The following is a 15,392-nucleotide window of genomic DNA, read 5'->3' on the forward strand; positions in this document are numbered from 1 at the left end:
TACCTTACCTGCTTAATTAGATCATCTACCACAACTGGAACCTATGTTACGCTCTTGAAGTGCTGGTACAATAAAACCACAAAACACCTTTTTTACTTGGAAAAAATTCCAGACATTCTTAATTTTCAAAAAAGACTATTCTAGTGAAAGTTCACTGAGCTATGTCCAGGCCCCACCTCCTACCTATTATATAATTTACTGGAGACCACCTATGTTTATTCAAGCATACACTGTAAATTAATTATACCATTTCATATTTCTGAATATACAGAAGTGGTCAGGTCTACTCAATCTGTCTCCCTGTTAGAAAAAGTAACTATTATAAATGCTGTGTTAATTGGTTTATTTTCTGAAATGGTTCCCACATTCTGAGTATCACCTCATTAATTAGCAAGCTATATATTTAAATGAGTGTTCTTTTCCACATGTACATTAATCATCCTGTAAATGAATATGGAAGGAACTAGACTGTACCCTCATCACATGCATTATGAAATAAAACGTAACAGAACTGGTTACCATAAACAAACAAGTCCTTAGGCAGAACATTTGAATTAAATTCAGGTCAGATTACAATCACTACTGCCAAGACTTACTTTTAACGATCAAGGATTGCAAACACACAAAAGATTAGAGCCCAAAAGGCCTCTCATGTGTGCTAGATTTATACCACGAGTAACTTAGGGCCTTGTTACACCTTATGCTGTGAGGTACACAAATGTTGATTGGTGTTAGGGTGAGCTCCAGTTTGGAGCAGTCACATGTTCTAGTCAGTAAGGACCTGGAGGACTGAAAGGTGAGAATTCCCCCTCCAGTCCTCCCCCCACTTTCCATTCCAGGCTTCTTTCCTGTCCCCTGCTTCCCAGGATTCCCTTGGCTCCCTCCATCCCTGGGGTTCACCTCTGCCTCCCCCCCTCCCCGACCCTGAGGCATTACTTACTTGTGGCTGCTTGCGCGATCTATCCTAGGGGACAGGACTTGTGTCTACTCACTTTGTCTCCAACAACAGAAGCACAGTGTCCATGCACCTACCCGCTACTGCAAGAGCAATGTTGTGGTACTGCTTCTGCTGTCAGGGTGCAATTCTGGCACCCCTATTAAGTTAGTGCCCAGGGTGGTTACCCCGCCCACCTACCCCTAGTTACACTACTGCCTAATCTGCACTAGCATGAAAGTGGAATCAGTCATTTGGTATAGAAATAGGATTTCTCAGCCAGGTTTGAAAGGCAAGGCTTTTTGTAATATCTTTTACAAGACCAACTGTACAGTTGAAAAAGGTTTGGGGAATCAGGTATCCTTCCTCTGATCTGAGGACCCATCCAGACCTGACAGGTTCACCATTCTAGATGTTCACGTTTGCTTGATGAATTAAATTTTGCTTATATAAAGTTATATCTCAGCTCTATTAGTTTATAGAATGTCAATGGTGCAGACCAGAACAAGGGACACACTCCACTGAAGTGGCTGTGTATATGGCAGCATGATTCCCAAGCATCGTGTCCATGGAAGTGGATTGTTAACTGACTTTTCTATTCTATAGGAAATTCCCAGATTTTTAATTTTTTTGTACCAAATTAGAACAAAAATATGAAAATTCCAATATATTTTTCCCTGAACCAATCTTACAAAATGTTGTAATAGAAAAAGAGGAAGATTTGAGAGTAGAGATGGATCAAACTACAGTGTAAACATTCTTCCAAATCTTATTCCATTTGTCTTGTAATAAAGGAACTGACAGTATTAATTTAAAAAAAACCCTTTGGTTTATTAAGAGGCATATATGCTTAAAACATGTGAAACTATGATGTAATGACTTGTTAGCTTTCAAGAATGTCATTGACTGAAAATTTTTGGAAATCTACACAAGTTACTTTTTATGTGTCACTAGTAATATATACTGGTTGTCACTCCAAATCCATAGCTTTTCTAGCATTTTCTAATGGTTTCACAAGCCAATTATTTTTCTCCATATGATATGTATAATCCCTTCTGCTAAGCAAGAAAGTAATGTTATCTATTATTATAAGAGGAATGGATATCTCCTTCCACCATTTAAACAGGTTCCTTATATTTCTTTCAAGTGAAAGTTTAAATTTCATGGGATTCTATTAGCTTCATTTCCTTTGTTTGATATTAGGGTTATTTTTGCCCTCCAGCAAGCTTAAAGTATTAATGTACAGGACAGATACGGAATTCGGACATATTTTGTCAGTGACTATCAGCCTGTTTGTCAAGCAGAGACTTGTATGTGTGGAAATATGTTAACCTGACAAGCCAGAGCTTGCTCCCAGGGAGCAAATGCTATTTTGCTGCAGGTGATTTACATTAAAATCTGTCTGGAGATAATACAGTGAAAAGCCCTCATGATAAGGCATCTAGGTAGTAAGCATTGTATCTGAGACACCCATAACTTCATATCCAGTATTTTAAGCAGTGGCTGAAGGATTTTCTTGACAATGTCAAAACGAAAATAAATGTAAAGAAGCAAGTTATTTAATAATTGATTTGGTAAAAAGATCGGCTACCTCAGCTGCATATCTGGATCAAAACTGCTAGATTTGAGGATAGGGGATATTGTTTTCGATCTTTGCATTTGGGTTGGTCCCTTATGAAGATTAGAACTGCATGAAAAGCTCTTAGAGATTAGGAGTTCAATGGTTGAAAGTTGTCAGGTCCCAGTTTGCATCATCAGAGCTGGGCCCATCTCTAATTTTACAATTATGTGTTAAGATAAGAATGGTCCAAATTCTATTCCACCTCTAAGTGACACTTACAAAGCTGTTAGGGTCCATACAGAAGTTGCTTTTTTCACCATTTAAAGCACCTTATTGCTGTGACTTGACAGCAGTGCATGGCTTTATAGCACTTTAAAAATGGGTACAGTGCCCACCCAGACCAAACACTGTACTTCTGTTATGTTTAAGACTGCTTTAACTTTATAGTGCTATAAAAAGTGCTCTAAATTACAGTGCTGTAAAATATGTACAAAGCACTTCTGTACAAAGCCTTTGGCATCTAAATCACTAAATATGATCTGATTGCATTCCATACAGCAGCCTTCAAATCACTAAGTTGCCTAAATACCTTTTGACCTGGAAAGATCCCTAGGCACTACAATTACACCACTGCACGTGCTCAGAAATGAGTCAGTATAAACTCCACTGTCTAGTTCCATCAGAGAAGCACAAACTCCTTGCAAATCCCCAGTTCCTTAGACAGAAAATCCCCACACTGGGCACATCTACATGAGACGCTACTGCATAGTGGTTACTGAGCATTTATTTAGTACTTGTATAAGCAAGTATTAAATAAATGTGCAATAACCAAAGTTACTGCACATTATCACTGGTGAACACCTTTTTGTGACATTACTGCCTAACACTACTGCACAGTAGTGTCTTGGCACAGTTTTTGCCATGAGATGCTAATGTGCAGTCAGCGTCTCATGTAGACGTGTCCACTGAGGGACTGTTTGAGGAGGAAGACATACCTACCTTTTGTTCAATAGCGTAGTGGTCAGGGTACTGACTAGAAAATGAATCAGCTGGATCCTAGACCCATCTTGGACACCAAGAAAGTTTCCTCATTGAGGTAGAGAGCCAGGCTGCTTCTTATATGGACTCCCTCTTGTCCCATTGATATTTGTATTTCTTTCTACCCAGTAGCCAAGCTACAACAGGTTCTGTATCTTATCCTAATGCCAATCATGCTATTGGTCAAATAGATGCACTAGCTGAGGTAGACATCTTCCCTCTGAATAAACTGGATCCCAACAAAGGATCTCCCTTTTGAGGAAACTGAAGTGAGTTTGACCCTGACATGATAGAAGTGAATAAGGGAGCCCCTTTGAAAGGGTGGTAGAGCCACATGTCTCCCTGGGAGAAAGTTGCATGAGGTTGACCTTGGTCAGAATAGAACTCCACATCTGCCTACGTGGAATAGGATGTACTCCTGGAGAAAGACATGCAGTCTGGGGGCTAGCTGCGGCTGAATTAAACATCTTAGAGGCAAAATGCATCTGGGTCAGAGCTTACGTGGAATAGGATGTACTCCTGGAGAAAGACATGCAGTCTGGGGGCTAGCTGAGGCTGAATTAAACATCTTAGAGGCAAAATGCATCTGGGTCAGAGCTTCTAAAGTAATATTTCAACAAATAATATATACAGATGACCATAAATATAGTTGATGTCCCTAGTATTCATACAGCTAAAATGTGGCCCTTTTTAGTAATGTCATTTTGGGTACACTCGTAACTGAACCAATAAAAATTTAATTGGGCTAATGAAGGAAGCGTACAGTATAGAGTGTTTATGACTATGAAAAATAACTATAAATAATAGCAGTATTGACTTTACTGATTTGTTTTTAGCCCCTATGTATTCATAAACATCTTATTTGCATTCCACCTGGATATAAAGTCTTCACAAATATGTAGAGGATTGCAATTGGGCAAGTGTTAAAATATTCAAAATAATCTGAATGAGCAGGACAAACATGTTTGAAGTATCAACATTATAATGTTAACACATTATTTTATTGTAATTTAATATGATGGAATGCACTTAAATGTACTTGACCCCAGCATCCTTTCCTGCCCATGGCAGGGGGTCGGACTAGATGATCTGCTTAGGTCCTTTCTGACACTACCAGCTATGAAACTATAAAACAGGCCACGCTTTGACAATGGAATTGCTATTCCTTTTGCTTGTTATGTTTTCACTATGGTTTTGTGAAAGCATTCAGCCTGAGAGAACTATTTTCCATATTTCAGCACATCTGTATCAATAAATCAGTTCTGATTTTTAGCCTAAGATTCTTGGGTACTTTTATCTAAAGATAAGCCTTTATCTTTATATTAGTTTCTACATGCAGGAGTTTTAAATTAATCAGATGACCATTTTTCGAGGTCTTCAATGAAATGTTAAAGCCTACATTTTATACTAGCATCTATTGCTAAGTAAAATTTAATAAAATGAGCCTGAGGAAAGCTTGACCTATTATTCTATGGCAGTGTTACCGTGGCAATTCTTCTGTTTCTTAGAAGAGCAGAGAAACCAAATATATAGATCTTCTAGGGGACCTTTCTCTTATGCTAGGCAATAAAAGTAATGCCTGTTGCATATTACCAAATCTGTCCATGATAATTGGATGCTCATTAAATAACTGGGGTAGCAGAACAACAAGAGATAAATGACAGTTGGTGAATGCTACGTCAAAGCTTGATACAGCAAAGAAAAATAAGAAAGGCACTTTAAAAATGTTTAAGTCTAAAAATGTTTAACTAAAAATTGGTCAGTGAACAGCTGTAAAGGCTCTGCCAGTGTAAAACTCTTGTGTTCAAATTACGCTCTCACTTAAAAGGAGGCAATCCCATTGAAATCAACACTAATGATTAGCTGGCCCAGCCATATTTAAAATGTACCAAATATTAACAGATTTAAATCTCCAAACTTCAGGTCCACTGCAGACCAGATTTAAGAAACCATTCAACTTCTGTGCACAATGCATTAACTGGTGTTCTCTCTGCAGACAAACTTGATTCACAGTCAGTGGGAATTGCAACATTTTAAAAGACAGTAAAATTTAGCCCCACATGTTCCTCAGTCCAGTGACTGATGTAGCTGTAGTTGAGTACGGAGTCATCTGTTCTTGTGGCTGGGTAAAAGTATTATTTAATTTACCCACCATAGGCTCAGGGGTGACTTGGTGGCAGCCTATAAGTACATAAGAGATGTGCATCAGGAACTAGGAGAACAGGGCACCAGGGCACCCCAAGGGAAGATAAATTCCAATGGTCACAAACTCCTGGAAGACTGTTTTAGACTGAACATAAGGAAAAATGTCTTTACTGTCCGAGTCCCCAGGGCCTGGAAAAACTTCCCCCAGAGGTGGTGCAAGCACCTACTCTGGACACTTTAATCTTCAGGTGGAAGAGAGAAGGGGAAAAGATTGGGAGTTAAAGAGCTATTGCTTTAACAACAAAACTAGCTCATTTTAGATTATCTTTATAATTAATTTTGATTTTTTTTTAGTTCTTCTGAATTTGAAAGTCCAAGAAAACTTTTTAGGAACATGGATAAGGCAAACAGAAGGAACTTCTTACTTCATCATCACAGCAGCCAGATTATATTCCCATCTCTCTACTTTCAGGTTATTAACTGAAAAATATTATGGGCAAATGGAAGGATCCATGATGATTTGGGGTACTTATCAGGGACACTTCAAAATTCTTCTTATTTTACCTGCCTCCCAGGTCAGTACATTGGGTCATTAGAACTGAATGGCCACCTAGGTTCAATGTGCCCAGGAGAGAAAATTTAATCCAATCACTGCAAGGGACTGGTATTAGGAGAGTGAAAAATACCCAAATACAGGGCAAAGAAACCAAAGTGTTGATACTGGCCTTTAAAACCACAGGTTAGTTCTTTCCTACAGAGTTAATCCAACCTAGCCCAGCATAAGTGATGCATCCCCACAGCAGAATCCCCATGCCACACCCACATAACTGCACAAATGTACTACCCCATATGCTGGAAATTAAAAGGGGTTGCTTCACGAATTCATTAGCAGAGAGTGCTCTCTCTACAATGCCTAGCACAGAGCTGCTGTCTGTGGTACTGACATTAACAATGCTTCATGTAAATAACTTGCAAGTGAGGTTACTCATTATTAATGCAGACAGTTCTGAAGGTGAAAGCAAACATCAATTGGCAGCAAGAACTTTTAATGAGAATGTCATTAAGGAACATAGTCTTCAAACCACAAAGTGATTTGTAATGCACAAGACTGACTTCTCTGCCTCTCTATTTCTTTCCTGTATGCTAAACATAAAAGTGTTGTTTTGGGTCCATTTTCTCAAATTATAGGTTTTACTCAGATAACATCACAGCTGGTGTAAGCTTCCGGCAAATCAGTGGCACAGGAGAAGAATTTCTTAGATGGCATCTGTGTTCTAATTCTGTGGTACTGCAGTTTTTAAAAAAGGCAAATGTACAAAGCAGAAGGAAGGCTAGATAGGGTAGCACATCAATACATGCCCCACATGGAGCAGTTGTTACTGCACCATCATTTAGTACTTGCTTTAAGAAACACTGAATGATGGTGCACAGTTATTTTTAGCATCTACATTACTGTAGTGATGCGCTATAGTGAGGTAGCTCATTGCTATGATGATGTTGAGTTGGCATCACAGTTTGTGCCAACACTACATTGCTATTGCAAAGAGCTACGTCACAATAGTGCATCACTACAGTGATATAGCATCATGTGTAGACACGCCCAGGAAGGTATAAGCCAGGTAAGATTGTGAATAGCTGTCACAGGACGGGGTCCTCAGGGATGGCTGTGATACCTCTAGGTCCCCTTGATTGTGCCAATCTTGCCCAATGGGTACCCTCTTTCTCGCCTGCCATGTCTTGTTGGTGATTATTATGAATAGGGAGGCTGCCCTCGAGTTTATGTTGGGTACAGTCTTGATGGACCCCACTGAATCCTGTGGGTTCTCAGACCCATTTCAGTCCCACTTCAAAAATGGGTGCCTCTCGGGACACCCCCAGCCTTATGGGCTAGATGTGTGGCTTCAAACCGCTCCTTTACTATGCCCCAAGCCTCGCAGATGGCATTCACTCATTGTCCCTCCAAGGCCTTAATTTAGTTTGGCCATCGGTCATCACTGGACTCTCCACAGCCCTGTCTTTCTCTTGACGCCCCTTGGCACTGGGCTCTCTGCAGCCCTGTCTCTCTCAGTGCCCCTGGTGCTGTTCACCCCAAATACGGCACCCACTCTGGCACTGGGGTCTGTTCGCCCCAAATACGGTGCCCACTCTGGTGCTGGGGTCCCCACACTGTAGTGGGCCCCCAATGAGGCCTCCTCCTTCCCCAATAGCCTTAGCCCAATCCTCCGGATTTATAAGACAGCAACCAAAATATGAGCCCCTGGGCAATAATGTAACACAAAAAGTTCAGGGTGTGCTCTGCCCCTTTAAAAGAGTCAAACTTCTTCCCTGTCACTAAGTGCCTACTAGTCAAGGGTACCTGGTGAGCTCCTGGATCCCCATTAGCCCTAAGTGCAGCATACCAGGCAGCTGCAGTGTCTCTGGGCAATTCCTCCCTGGAAGCTCCTTCCCCTTTGGCTGCTGGCAGGGAACTGCCTCTCTAGTCCCAGCCCTGGGGTTTATATGGGCCCAGGGTCCTGCCTCTTCCGATCAGCTGACTGGCTGCAGGTACAGGCTAATTACTTCCTTAAGCCAGCTGCCACAGTAGCCTGCACTTGTGGGGTTCCTGCCTAACTGCTAGGGCCCTCTCTCAAGGCAGTTTCTGCCCTTAAAGGAACAGGCACCTTAGTGCCCTGTGACAATAGCATTGGACAACTAACAACATCTACAGTTAATAACCTGTTTTCTCAATGCAAAATAGACAGATTGCCCCACTCCACCCCATGGCTAGAGATTCAGGCCCTGAGTTAGAGACTTTTCTGTATAAAGGAAGGGTGCACAGGAGAAAATGCTGGAACTAGTGTTAAGACCATCTTTGCAGTAAGGATAATAGCATCGTTTGTACCAGTCAAGGGAAGCACAAAAAGGAACGTGGAGCAAGGGACAGGATGAGAGCATTAAGCTTTCACACCAAGGGCTGTTGGAGTTGTTTAATTCAGTGACCATCAATGGACAAATGTGGCTGACCTGGGAGGAGGAGAGATGCTCTGTGTTCTTGAAGACAAACCACAAACTTCAGGAGAAGGTTCATAGATTCATAGATTATTAGGGGCTGGAAGGGACCTTGCAGATCATCAGGTCCAGTCCCCCTGCTCTAGCCAGGAAGACAACTGAACACAGGTGACCCTAGAGAGGTGACTGTCCAGTCTTCTCTTGAAAACCTCCAGGGTAGGTGACTGACCAACCCTCTGGAGAGAGTTTATTCCACAGTCTGGACACCCTGACTGTGAAGGAGTTTTTCCTGGTATTTCCCCTGAAGCAGCCTTCCAGGAGCTTGTATCCATTGGTCCTGGTCTTCCCCGGGGGTAACCTAGTGAGCAGTTGTTCACCCAGCTCCTGATGCACTACTCTGATATAGCAGTAAGCTGTTACCAAGTCCCCTCTCAACCTTCTCTTCTTTAGGCTAAAGAGGCCTCAGTTCCTCAGCCTTTACTCATACGGCTTGCCTTACAAGTCCCTAATCATATGGGTAGCTCTTCTCTGGATCCTCTCAAGCTTTTCCATATCCACAAACTGAGGTGAAAAGGATGATGGAGACATATGGAGAGGTTTCCATAGAAGGAGAGAACTTTTCAGCTTAGAAAAAGACTGGGAGAATGAGGGAGAGAGCGATAGAGGTCTACAAAATCATGGATACAGTAGGGAAAGTAACTAAGTATGTACTACTTACTGGGTGCATCTACATGAAATGCTAAATGCGCAGTAGACTAACTCTACTGTGTATTACCATGTCATGGCAAAAGCCAATCCTTTTACTCTTCCCCCTCAGTATCCACATTCTGCCACTATGGCACATAGGACATTAGGAATTTCTTATTTTCTTATATGTTCTGAAGAATATGTATGTTCCTGTATATTCACCTAAACCCGAAGAATGTCCAAAGTGATAAAGAAACTGACACAGGGAAAAGAATATGGATTTTATTATTTTGTCTAGGTCTATGTATTGCTCAAGTTATTTGAGAGTTTTATAAAAATCCTGTGAAAAATATAAGTGAATTACATGCTGCCATTATCATATGCCTCTGATGACCCCATAGTTCCCACATAATTGGAGTTCCGGTGAGTCACAGGTTAAGGTGGAGAAGCCTGAGCCATAGCAGAGGGATCTCAGAAGGAAAGTGCTAGAGAAAGGACCTACACTTCAGATGAGTGCCTAGGAACCCCAGGCAGAGATGGTGCCTGGACTCTGTTTAGACAAAGAGGGCACATTTACACGTTGCCCTACAGTGACACTGTTACCGCGCCACTGTTACTTCCTTTTGTTACTAAAGCATGGCACAGTGACAGACCGTACTGCACTGTACACGCAGCAAACAGTTATTTTTAGCAGCTACTTCGCTATAGAGGCATACTGTAACAGTGGACTGCACCACTATGGTGAAGTAGCTGCTGGTCATGTGTAGACACCTATGAATGCTATGTCACCATAGCATGTTGCTATGGCAACATAGCATCACATGTAGATGCGCCCAGAGTAGCCTAAGGACATAGGTCTAAGGGATTGGGAGCCAACACAGCAGCCTGGTATGTGGCCAGCGTGAGAGTCATGAGGTATGACAATCAGGTTTAGGTTATCCTGAGTGATGGTTAGAACAAGGCTGGCAGCTGGGGTCTGGGCCAGAATTCAAGTCTGAAAAAGCAAGGCCAAGATCAAGAGCAACAGATGTGGGGATCAGGGAGCTAGAGATATGGCTGGGCAGACATCAAGCAAAAACAAGAAGCGAAGTTGGGGTCAAGCAGGGCACTTCAAGGTCTTAGTCAGACACGCTGAGCAGACACTTGCTCACAATCTGCTCAGCTCTTTTATGGGAAACTTTGAGGAAGGGGTGCAGTCATGCAGGGGGAAGGGTGTGGCACAACTTGGTTTGCTCTTCTTGAGGGCAGGGATATTTTTGTACATAGCAAAGAGAAGCTTGGGGTCAATGAAAGGCAGTCAAGTGAAATTCTGGCTGTTACAACAGATCTGTTTCATTTGAACAGTTAAAACTGTAAATTTTTCTGTGTTCTCCCATGGTTACAAAAAACCTGAACTAGCTACTTTTAAAGCAAATGAACCTTCAATTTGAGCAGTACAGTATATCTACACAGAAAACTTGTAGTACCATGCTGTGCTGTTCTGCCTCTTGAACTGAAATGAGGGTAACTATGTCTATGGACCACTGCAAGTGGGCTAATTAGAACTGCACAGTGACAGTACTAATGACAAGCATCCATGCTAATTAGCCTTTCTTCAACACAGTGAGAACACAGCTACATTGCTTCCAGTTCAGGAGGCAACCTACACAAGGAAGCATGACATGTTTGAAGGCACAGTACCTAATCCGGTACCAGTAAGTTTGCCATGTGAACGTTAGATTCACCATATTACAGCGATAAATAAAAACTACCCCCACTTTATAGAAAAGGAATTTGAAACATGAAGAAGTTAAGTGATTTTTCCCAAGTCATTTATCAAGTCAGTGACAGAAACAGTATATGGCTCTCTAACTTCCAATCCTGTGCTTTAATCATATTTCCTATTCAATATTTATACCATACTTTCTTTTGTTTCTGTAACTGAACAGAAGGAGAAGGAAAACCTATGGGACTCGGCAACACAGAGGACATGGAAAGAACAGCTTGGGTCAGAGAGACAGAGCTTTGTTTGTACCCTAAGGAATATCCAAGTATGCAAAAATATTCAGAATCACACCACATATTGCTAGCATGTCAGTAAAGCTTTTTTTCTTCAAAACACCACATTGCAGCATTTGACATGTTTAGGTAAGTTACAAACCCTTGAGAAGTAGAAAAATTCTAATAAATATTTAATGATATAAAATGCAGCAGGTAGAGCATTGCAATATTTCTATTTGCTGTGTTTGGAGAAATGTGTGAAGCACAGACAATTAAATGAATAGCAGAGAGAGATTAATCCAATAATGTTTCTTTGTTTTGTTTTGTTTTGTTTTGTTTTAGTTTTATAAGCATGGAGTCTTGCTTCCCCTAAATCAACACAGTTTGCTTTTAGATTCCGTCCAGATGCAAAGAAGTAAAGCTGAAATATCTCATTGCATATAAGGAAATAAGGGAAGAAAAAAAGATGTGAATGCAGTAGAAGAGAAGGGAGGCAGAACAGGAAACCTGTACATGCACTCATGAATTGTATCTAAAAACCCAAGGAGAATTATGAGCGAAGTAAAAAAAAAAATCTACTCTGTGTAGTATTGTTGTGGATGAGCTACTTGTGTAGTATTGTCAATCTCCAAGCACAAGTAGCTCATCCATGAAATAAGATTTCATAGACATTAGGGCTGGAAGGGACCTCGGAAGATCATTGAGTTCAGCCCCCCGGCTGAAGGGTAGGAAGTCAGCTGGGGTCATGGGATCCCAGCAAGATAAGCATCCAATTTACTCTTGAAGGTGTTCAATGTAGGTGCTTGAACCACCTCCGATGGCAGGCTATTCCAGACCTTGGGGGCTCGGACAGTAAAGAAATTCTTCTTTATGTCCATCTTGAAATGGTCTTCCAGTAGTTTATAACCATTCTAGCTTGTCATCCCTTGGAGTGCTCTGGTGAACAAACGTTCCCCCAGATACTGGTGAACACCCCTGATAAACTTATAGGTGGCTATCAGATCACCCCTGAGCCTGTGTTTTTCCAGGCTAAAGAGCCCCATGGCTCTCAGCCTGTTGTCGTAAGGTCTGTTTTCCTGACCTCTGATCATGTGCATGGCTTTTCTCTGGACTCTCTCAAGCTTTTTCACATCCTTTTTGAATTATGGAGCCCAAAACTGGATGCAGTACTCCAGCTGCAGCCTCACCAAGGCCGAGTACAAGGGGAGAATGACGTCCCAGGATTTGCTTGAGAGGCATAGGTGTATTTTCTCAATAGCCAAAAGGGGAAGAATGTTGAAATATTATAGCACTTATCACTAGGAAGCCTTGGAGAACTACACAGAATAGCTGTGGATCATTATCCCTATTTCACAAGTGGGGAAATTTAGGCCTTGGCTGCAATGACAGAGTTGCCCTGAGACTAGGACCCTCTAGACAAAAGTCTGGAGGTAAATTTCTCCATTTGCACACAAAGAAATGTCCTGGGAAGAAATCATACTAGATTGGAACAGGGATCATTTTTTTTTAGGACAGAGTATATTTACCTCAGTTCAAGAGGTTCTGAGATGCAGTGCAAATTAAGATTTCCACTAATATCCTACATTAACATTATATATTTATGTGGCTTTAGGTGCACACTATGATATCTTGTATGTATGTATTGGAATGTGAATGTAGGGAGGTAAAGTGACTTGCTCAAGGTCATTTAGGAGGCTAGTGGCATAATCAGGAATAGAACTCAGGTCTTTTGCATCCCAGTACCATGCTCTAGTCAATAGATTACAGTTTCTGCTTATAAAAGACAGTATTTTGAAAGGGATCTATAATCTTAGCTATTGCTGACAAGGGTTCAGTGAAGCTTGGGATAAAGGAAAAGGCACATGCACTTTGAAGAATGCTCATTTGTGTTCCTAAATTGCTTTACATGCGAGGAAGTAACTCTTCCAAACTGAAAACAAGGAACATGAAAAAGGCAAAATATTTCTGGAGAGATATTATCTAGAGATGCACTCAAAAGATTAAAATGCATGTTAAACTCTTCCAACATCAGGAAGTTTTGGAACAAGGATTTTAGTTTGGCCCACTAGAAAAATGGAGGCCATTTCCCAAGACCAAGATCAAAATATGAACTTCTTCCTTTATCTGAAACTTTTTTGAACAACTAGTAACTTACTTAGAAGGATTCTCACTTGTACAGAATGACTGAAACTGCATTTGTAGAAGATACAAATCAAGGACTGCAGTGATTTTATGTGTTTTGGAATTCCCCTGCTATTAAAGACAGAAAATCCTAAACTCTCCTAATGTAAAAAAAACAATACAGTTTGTTTGTCGCTTTTTTCTTGTAGCTTCCTAAAGGTTATTTATACATTCTACCAAAAAAGGACATTTTTTTTAATTTCTCCTGTTGATTCATGAAAGTACTAGAAGCAAGAAGTGAATGAAGATCCTTAATGGTTCTTTGTACAAGAGCAGCGAAGTTTAGACCCTGGTTCACTTACTAGAAATCTGCAGAAACCAGAGGAAGAAAAGATGAAAATAGAAGTAGAAAAAGCAAAAGTATTAACAAAATGTTACATTTCTTTATTAAAGATGTGCACAAGGAAAAAATTATGCAGTAAGGGTTCATTATATAAAAAAGGACAGTAATGATGAACAGTTATAAAAGTCTGGGAAGTACACTTACATTTCAATACATACACACAAGATATCATAGTGTGCATTCCGAAACCTGCCTTTGAATGTATACCTCCCTTCCATTTCTATACTTCTAAATGTATTAGTATCTCTAAAAAGGGACAATGCCTAAAGGATATTTGTAACATTTGTAAACTGAAGGCCAGATTGTTGGCTTTGCCATTACCTACTGAGACTGTACATAGTCTTAAAGCTGCCGTAGAGTGGAAGCTGAAGGTTCCCTCACCATAGGGGAATTTTTGACTGGTGTGAACCATAGCATGGGGGTATGTCAGGACCAATAGCAAATGGAAGGGAAGAGACCTGTGAGTGATACATTCCTGCAATTGCCAGGTAGCAAAATGGTCCCACTGGGATAGTCCCATTAGCTGTAAACTAGAGCAGTGGTTTGTGCACATGGAAGAACTTTACTTTCCATCTTTACTTTACTTAGAACCACCTTTCCTTTACTCAATTCATGATTCATGTGAGGATCAAACCTAAAGTTAATTTATGTTGATTTTCTACGAAAAGAGCAATATAGTGCTTGGATATCTCTTTAGTGCATGTCTACACCATGTCCTTGGCATATCCACGAGCATGCCCTACTCACCAGCTCCCACTTATATATGTCAAACCTGGAAACATGACTTGAGACATCTACCTTTGAAATGATTGAGAATGGCTACATTCTCCTGCAGGTCATCCCTTTATTACCACATGTTCAAGTCAACATATGAACAGGAGCACGGGGGGGGGGGGGGGGCACACTTGGGAACACCCTTCCCCAGAAATGTTGGGGACATAATATAGCCACATATTGTAAGACATGTCCCTAGATTCTCTCCTTCTCCCTGAAATTTAGACCTTTCCTACATTTTTCCTAAAGCATTCCTAGAGCACCCCTATTTCCCTCTAATGCAGTGGTCTCCAACCTTTTCAGGTTCATGATCACTTTTGGAATTTAAAAGGAAAATTTAAAAGATCTATTCCCCTCCCTCCCTCGCCCACCAGGTAAGTCTGGGCGGGGGGTGGGAGGGGGAAGGGCTGTGGAGGGGATGAGGGGGGCAGAGTGAGGCCCCACCCCTAGCCCCCACTCCCTCCCTCATCACTGGGGCCTCAATCTGCCCCCACAACGGTAGTAAAGGAGAGAGCACAACCAGCACGGGGCGGGGGACAGAGCCATGAGTGCTTATCTGGGGGGTGTGGGGAGGGGGAACACGCAGCCCAGAAAGGCACAGGGGGTGCATACCCCCAGATCTGCCCATGGGGCAGGGAAGGCTGTGGGCTGTTCCCACTGGGCTGCTCCCAACTGGTCTGTGCTCAGGCAGGAAGCAGCAGCAGTGCCGCGAGGCCACAGAGGGGGGCCACAGCCTCCCCAACCCCCACCCCTGGGGCTGC

The 15,392-nt window shown here is 41.6% G+C and overlaps 1 protein-coding gene across 3 annotated transcripts in view; it reads right to left on the reverse strand.

Annotated features, from left to right (window-relative positions):
- The window catches only part of RAB3C (RAB3C, member RAS oncogene family), a 314,561-nt gene that overhangs the window by 148,582 nt on the left and 150,587 nt on the right, over window positions 1-15,392 (reverse strand). The window lies entirely within an intron of this gene.

Source organism: Alligator mississippiensis, chromosome 3, assembly GCF_030867095.1.
Source record: "Alligator mississippiensis isolate rAllMis1 chromosome 3, rAllMis1, whole genome shotgun sequence".
Taxonomy (NCBI): Eukaryota; Metazoa; Chordata; order Crocodylia; family Alligatoridae; genus Alligator; species Alligator mississippiensis.